This window comes from Vigna radiata, chromosome 1, assembly GCF_000741045.1.
Source record: "Vigna radiata var. radiata cultivar VC1973A chromosome 1, Vradiata_ver6, whole genome shotgun sequence".
Taxonomy (NCBI): domain Eukaryota; kingdom Viridiplantae; phylum Streptophyta; class Magnoliopsida; order Fabales; family Fabaceae; genus Vigna; species Vigna radiata.
In genome coordinates, this window is record NC_028351.1 from 5108198 (window position 1) to 5115953 (window position 7756).

The following is a 7756-nucleotide window of genomic DNA, read 5'->3' on the forward strand; positions in this document are numbered from 1 at the left end:
TATATATATATATATATATATATATATATATATATATATATATATATATAACTTTATGAATTAACCCCCTTTTTTGTTGTTAGCCCTAAAATGGTTAAGTTTCTTTTCAATTGTAGAACTTGCTGGTGCTGAAGTAGTGGAGTGTGCTTGTGTGATTGGTCTCTCTGATCTCAAGGTAATGGCTAAACTGAATCATTGTTTTTGTAAGTTGTGTTTTGCTAGCTAGTCTTAGAAAATTCCATCTACTTGCCATGCTAAATAAAGTTCTTTACCAAATTCATTACCTTTTTCTCATATTATGAGTGATCAAATTATTTTGTTAATTATGTACTTGATGAAACCCTGGCTACCAACTAGGAACCTGATTTAAAATGTTTTATATGTATGAGGATCTAAATTAAAATATTAAATATAAAATGATTAAAAATATAAGGACCTATTTTAAAATTTCTGAAGATTTAGCAACATTTATGAAACTAATATTGTGTATAAGTTGTTTTCCTTGTGTTAATTCTTTTTCGTAAATTAAAAAACCTGATTAAGTGTGATGTGAAGATTGATTGAAGCTATGAACACATGATAGTCCTGAGCCATTTAATAGCTTTTAGTTGTGTGTACCTTGTGCTTCTCTTGGGAATGTATGTGCCATCTGATGATTTTGTTATAGAAAAGGGTGATTTTTTAACTCTAATTTATATATATGTGCTCATATAGTTTTCTTCTGTGTTTGACAGCATCTGATTTTTTAACTCTAATTTATATATGCGTGCTTTAAAATGATAGGCACGAACATTAAAATAAAAAATTTTAAATATAAAAACTAAGATAAAATCTGTACAGCTTTTAATCAAATTAGTAATCAAACATATTATTATTATTATTATTATTATTATTATTATTATATTACACGTTATGTGTAACTCTAAATGTTTAGGATGTTTAGCACAATTCTTTTGTGAAGTGGAAACTGAAGAGGATGTTTAGCTATTTTATTCAATCTCTAATTATGTTCTTTTGTCCGTAGTTGGTGTGGCTGCTTTGTTGCTTTTTCTTAAAAATAAACCGTTACCTAGTCAAGTTTATCCAAACTGCTTAGATCCATGTAGATGCTGATTTCTCTCTCTTTGTTTCCGTCCTGCTTCTGGTTGCCTTTAAGAACATTGATGTTGACCAAATTGCTGAGAAATACCAGTCGACCTGCACTCCTAAGCCATCAATGTCCAAGCAATGCAGATAAAGATGAATTTGCTACACAGGGGGTGATGTTTTGCCACCAGACCTGTGTTTAGATTGCATCCATGGGTACAAGGTATTTTGATCTTTCACAAATTATCCATGTTCATTTGTAAGTCACAGTATAGTGCGTAGTTCTTATTATTGTTGGTAATATTAGATGATGGTGGAATTTTTTTTCTTTGAAAAATATCAATAGGGTTGTGTGCATTAGGCATTGAACTTTCCTATTTAATGCCAAATCTATTTAAAAAATATAGCAATATATTTATGGAGTTTAATGGTGCAATTTGATGGAGTCTATCTAGAGTAGAGCCTATCTGGGGTAGAGTCTATGTGGGATAGTGTTTATCTGGGTAGTGTCTATCTGGGGTAGTGCCTATCCGGGGTAGTGTCTATCCGGGGTAGTGTCTATCCGGGCTATCTGGGGTAGTGCCTATCCGAGGTAGTGCCTACCTGGGGTAGAGCCTATCTAGGGTAGAGTCTATTTGGGATAATGTCTATCTGGGGTAGTGTCTATCTGCGGTAGTGCCTATCTGGGGTAGTGCCTGTCTGGGGTAGTGCATATCTGAGGTAGTTCCTATCTGGAGTGGGGTAGAGCCTATCTAGAGTAGAGTCTATCTAGGGTAGAGCTTATCTGGGTAGAGTTTATCTGGGGTAGTGCCTAGTGCCTATCTGGGGTAGTGCCTATCTGAGGTACTTCCTATCCGGGGTACTTCCTATCTGGGGTAGTGCCTATCGAGGTAGTGTCTATCTGGGGTAGTGCCTATTATCAGGGTGCATTTTGTAATTCAAATAACTGTATTCTTAGTTACAGTTTTCCTTTATGTTGGTTAAAGTTACTGTTTTATCAGTAACTGTTTTTCTTCTTCTGATATAACGTTTCTGCATTCTGCTTTCAATACAGAATTCCATTTTATCAAACCTCTCTCTCTGTTTAGTCCAATTCTCTGCTTGTGTTTTAGTTCCTAAATACCATTAGTGGTATCCAGAGCAAGGTTAATAGTGATCTGGGAGTGGAGTGACGAGTCAGTCTTCGCGAGTCAATCTTTGCGGTGCCTAGAGTGTGGGGTTGCAGTTTCGATTGACGGTGATCAAAGAAAGGTGATTTTTGATCAAGATTCGTTCACAAAGATTGTTATGGCTGATATACCAGTTGCACATTTTCCACTCTTAACAGAAAAAAATTGGAACAGATGGTGTGCACAGATGAAGGTGTTGCTCCGGTATCAGGGTGTCAGCGCAATTGTGGAGGAAATCGGAGGCGTGTCCGATCTTGGTGGTACGAAGGAACAGAAGGAGGAGATTAGACGAAAGGATGATAAAGCTCTCTTCATCATCCATCAGTGCGTCGATGATGTGCACTTTGAGAAGATCCAGAATGCTTCAACAGCAAAGGAGGCATGGAACATTCTGGTCAGGTGTCATGCAGGCGGAGAGAAGGTAAAGAAAGTGAAACTTTAGTCTTTGAGAAGACAATATGAACATATGGTTATGGAAGATGCTGATAATGTGGGAGAATTCTTTAACAAAATCTGTCTGTTGTCAACCAAATGAAAGGCTGGGGAGAAACTATCTCAGATCTAATGCTGATTGAAAAGATTATGCGTTTGTTGCCGCAGAAGTTTGACCACATCGTAGTGGCCATTGAGGAGTTAAGGGATCTCAACAAACTCAAGGTGGAAGAGCTTCAAAGTTCACTTGAGGCTCATGAATTAAGAATGCGTGAAAGAAACCCTGTTAAGATTGATGAACAAGCTTTGAAGGTTCATCATTTCAAAGGTAACGAAAAGAAAAGCTTCAAGAAGTGGAAAGGAAAGGCTGGAAAAGGAAAATGGAGAAAGGATAATTCCACTATAGAGGAAAAAGAAGAGAAGAGTGATTCAGCAAAGGGAGATCAACAGCGAATGAAGAAAGATAAGAGGCACATCGAGTGCTTTAATTGTCATAAAATGGGCCACTTTGCGTCCGAATGCTACTCTGGTAAAGGAAAGCAGAAGAAGGGATTTCAAAGCAAGGAGGCACACCTTGCTCAAGAAGAATCCGATGCTGAACCTATTACATTGATGGTGATGACAACCACAGATAGTTTGGAGCCACTAACCAAGAATTGGTACTTTGATTCTGGTTGTTCAAACCACATGACGCATAAGAGGGAATGGCTGGTTAATTTTGATGCCACTAAGAAAAGTAAAGTCAGATTTGCAGATAACAGAACGCTGGTGGTTGAAGGCATGGGTGATATAATCATCAGACGCAACAACGGTTCACAAGCAGTAATTTCAAATGTATTGTTTGTGCCAGAGTTTAAATGCAATCTGATTAGTGTTGGACAGTTAGTTATGAAGGGATTCACTGTAATCATGGGAAAGAAAGGGAAGATGGAATTGTATAATGATCATGATAGATTGATACTGAGGAGTGAAATCTCGGATAACAGAACATTTCAAGTGGCTATGGATGCAATAGAAACACTGCATTGTTTGTCAGCTGTTGGAGAAGGCGAGAGCTGGTTATGGCACCTGCGTCTTGGTCATCTTAACTTCAAAGATTTGCAAAGATTAAGAGAAAAAGGCATGGTAACTGGGATTCCAAATATCTCGGTGCCAGAGAAGATTTGTGAATCATGCTTAACAGGCAAGTAAACCAGAAAGGCGTTCAAATCTTGTGTGAAGAAGAGATCAAAGGATTGCTTGGAGGTGGTACATTCAGACGTTTGCGGACCAATTGAGGAGGAATCCTTGGGAGGTAACAGATATTTTCTGTCATTTGTGGATGAACACAGTAGAATGATGTGGGTTTATCTAATCAAAACTAAGAGTGAGGTGTTAAATGTGTTCAAGAAATTCAAGGCTGAAGTAGAAAAGGAGAGTGGCAAGGTGCTCAAGATTCTTAAAACTGATGGGGGTGGAGAGTATACCTCACAGTTGTTTGAATCGATGAAGGGATCAAGCATGAGGTTGTGGCACCATATACCCCTCAGCACAACGGTTTAGTTGAAAGGAGGAATCGAACAGTGATGAACATGGTGCGCTGCTTGATGAAAGAGAAGAATCTGTCACGAAGTTTTTTGGGAGAGGCAGTATTGACATTTGTATATTTACTAAACAGATGTCCAACGAAAAGCATTGAAGGAGTGGTGCCTTTGGAGATATGGTCCGGAGTGAAGCCAGCTGTTGGTCATCTGCGTGTATTTGGCTCGTTTGTGTACTCACACGTAGTAGCGCAGAAACGGTGCAAATTAGATGATAAAGGTGAGCCAATGGTGCTTATGGGTTATCACAACACAGGCACATACAAACTGTATGATCCTATAAAGAAGAGAATGGTATTGAGTAGGGATGTTGTGTTTTTGGAGGATGAGTGCTGGGATTGGGATCACATGCGCTCAGGAATGACGAAGACACCATTGCATGGATTGTCAGAAGATTCAAACGCTGAAGATGATCCAGTTACGATCACTGGGGGAAACGGTGATTTGAATGCAGCTTCTCGAAGACCTAGAAGACAGGTTATGCGACCTTCAAGGTTTTCTGAGTATGAGATATATACAGATGATGGAATTGATGGAGATGGTGAGCTGATACACATGGCACTCATGGCTCGGACAGAGCCAGTTGATTTGGATGAAGCTCTGAAGCAGCCAGTTTGGAGAAATGCAATGTTAGAAGAACTTGCATCCATTGAGAAAAACAATACGTGGAGGTTAGTAAATCTTCCACCTGGCAAACGGTGCATCAGTTTAAAGTGGGTTTTCAAGAAAAAATGCAATTCAGATGGCACCATATCCAAGCATAAAGCCAGACTCGTTGCCAGAGGATTTCTACAAACAAAAGGGGTTGATTTTGATGAAGTCTTTGCTCCAGTGGCGAGATTAGAAAGCATACGTTTGGTGGTTACTGTCGCATGTGCAAGGAGGTGGAAGATGTTTCATTTAGATGTTAAAGCTGCATTTCTGCATGGTTTGCTAGAAGAGGAAGTTTATGTGCATCAACCGCCTGGATTCAAAGAAAGAGATAAGGATAACAAGGTGTATAGGCTGCAAAAGGCTCTGTATGGCTTAAGGCAGGCACCCAGAGCATGGAACAAACATATTGATTCATCACTGATCAGTTGTGGTTTTGAGAGATGCAAAGTTGAATACGGTGTATATGTGAAAGCAAAACAAAGTGGAGATATTTTGATCATCTGTCTCTATGTAGATGATCTACTGGTAACTGGTTCCAATTTGCAGCATATAGAAGAGTTTAAGGAGTGGATGAAGTCTGAGTTTGAGATGACTGACATGGGAGAGCTCAACTATTTTTTGGGCATGGAATTCACTCAAACTGATATGGGGATTGTAATGCACCAGCGGAAGTACACAAGAGAGTTGCTTGAAAGGTTCAATATGAGTCAATGCAACACGGCCAAGAGTCCATTAGAAGCAAACATTAAGCTGAGTGCAGATGAAACAGAAGAAAAGGTGGATGAGATTGTGTATAAGCAGATTGTAGGCTCATTACGATACCTATGCAACAGTCGACCAGAATTGGCATTCAGCGTTGGATTAATCAACAGATTTATGCATCAACCTAGAAGAAGTCACCTGGTTGCAGCAAAGAGAATTGAGATATATTAAAGGCACGACAGAGGTGGGAATTCTGTTTCCATATGGTGCAAAAGCAAGCGAACTAAAGTTGACAGGTTATTGTGATTCAGATTTTGGAGATGTTGTAGAACGAAGAAGCACATCGGGCTACATTTTCTTTGTGAACAAAGCACCAATTTCATGGTGTTCAAAGAAACATTCTGTTGTGGCATTATCAAGCTGTGAAGCTGAATACATTGCAGCTTGTTATGCAGCTTGCCAAGGCACTTGGTTAAAGGAATTGCTGAATGCATCAAAGATTACAAATGAAAGTTCAGTGAAGTTGATGATGGACAATACGTCTGTAATTAATCTGGCAAAAAATCCCATAAGTCACGGGAGGAGTAAGCATATAGAGGTCAAGTTCCATTACTTGAGGGACATGGTGAATAAAGGGAAGGTTGAAGTGACTTATTGTCGAACTGAAGAGCAGCTGGGTGATTTATTCACCAAAGCATTGACTGGATGCAGATTTGATTTTTTGAACGAAGGAGTTGGAGTTGTTTCCCTTTAAGTGATTTGAATTAAGGGGAAGTATTAGGGTGCATTTTGTAATTCAAATAACTGTATTCTTAGTTACAGTTTTNCTTTATGTTGGTTAAAGTTACTGTTTTATCAGTAACTGTTTTTCTTCTTCTGATATAACGTTTCTGCATTCTGCTTTCAATACAGAATTCCATTTTATCAAACCTCTGTCTGTTTAGTCCAATTCTCTGCTTGTGTTTTAGTTCCTAAATACCATTACCTATCTGGGGTAGTGTCTATTTGGGGTAGTGTCTATCTGGGGTAGTGTCTATCTGGGGTAGTGTCTATCTGTCAGGGGTAGAGCCTATCTTGGGTAGAGCCTATCTGGGGTAGAGGCTATCTGGGGTAGAGCCTATCTGGGGTAGAGCCTATCTGGGGTAGAGCCTATCTGGGGTAGAGCCTATCTGGGGTAGAGCCTATCTGGGGTAGTGTCTATTTGCGGTAGTGCCTATCTGGGGTAGTGCCTATCTGGGGTAGTGCCTATCTGGGGTAGTGCCTATCTGGGATAGTGCCTATCTGGGATAGTTCCTATCTGGGGTAGAGCCTATCTGGGGTAGAGCCTATCTGGGGTAGAGCCTATCATGGTAGTGTCTATCTGGGGTAGTCTCTATCTGGGTAGTTTCTATCTGGGGTAGTCTCTATCTGGGGTAGTTCCTATCTGGGGTAGTTCTTATCTGCTGGGGAAGAGCCTATCTGCGATAGTTTCTATCTGGGATAGTTCCTATCTGGGGTAGAGCCTATTTGGGGTAGAGCCTATCTGGGGTAGTGCCTATCTGGGGTAGTGCCTATCTGGGGTAGTGCCTATCTGGGGTAGTGCCTATCTGGGGTAGTGCCTATCTGGGGTAGAGCCTATCTTGGGTAGTGCCTATCTGGGATAGTGCCTATCTTGGGTAGTGCCTATCTGGGGTAGTGCCTATCTGGGGTAGTGCCTATCTGGGGTAGTGCCTATCTGGGGTAGTGCCTATCTGGGGTAGTGTCTATCTGGGGTAGTTCCTATATGGGGTAGTTCCTATCTGGGGTAGTTCCTATCTGGGGTAGTTCCTATATGGGGTAATTCCTATCTGGGGTAGAGCCTATCTGGGGTAGAGCCTATCTGGGGTAGAGCCTATCTTGGGTAGAGCCTGTCTGGGAGCCTGTCTGGGAGCTTGTCTGGGATAGATCCTATGTGGGGTAGAGTCTATGTGGGGTAGAGTCTATCTGGGGTAGAGTCTATCTGGGATAGTGTATATTTGAGGTAGTGTATATCTGGGGTAGTGTATATCTGGGGTAGTTCCTATCTGGGTAGAGCCTATCTGGGGTAGAGCCTATCTGGGGTAGTGTCTATCTGGGTAGAGCCTATCTGGGGTAGAGCCTATCTGGGGTAGTGTC

General features: G+C 40.6%; 2 pseudogenes; both read left to right on the plus strand.

The window, feature by feature from the left end:
* The window catches only part of LOC106756211, an 8051-nt pseudogene extending 6759 nt beyond the window's left edge, over positions 1 to 1292 (plus strand).
* The window catches only part of LOC106769373, a 16712-nt pseudogene continuing 10138 nt past the window's right edge, over positions 1183 to 7756 (plus strand).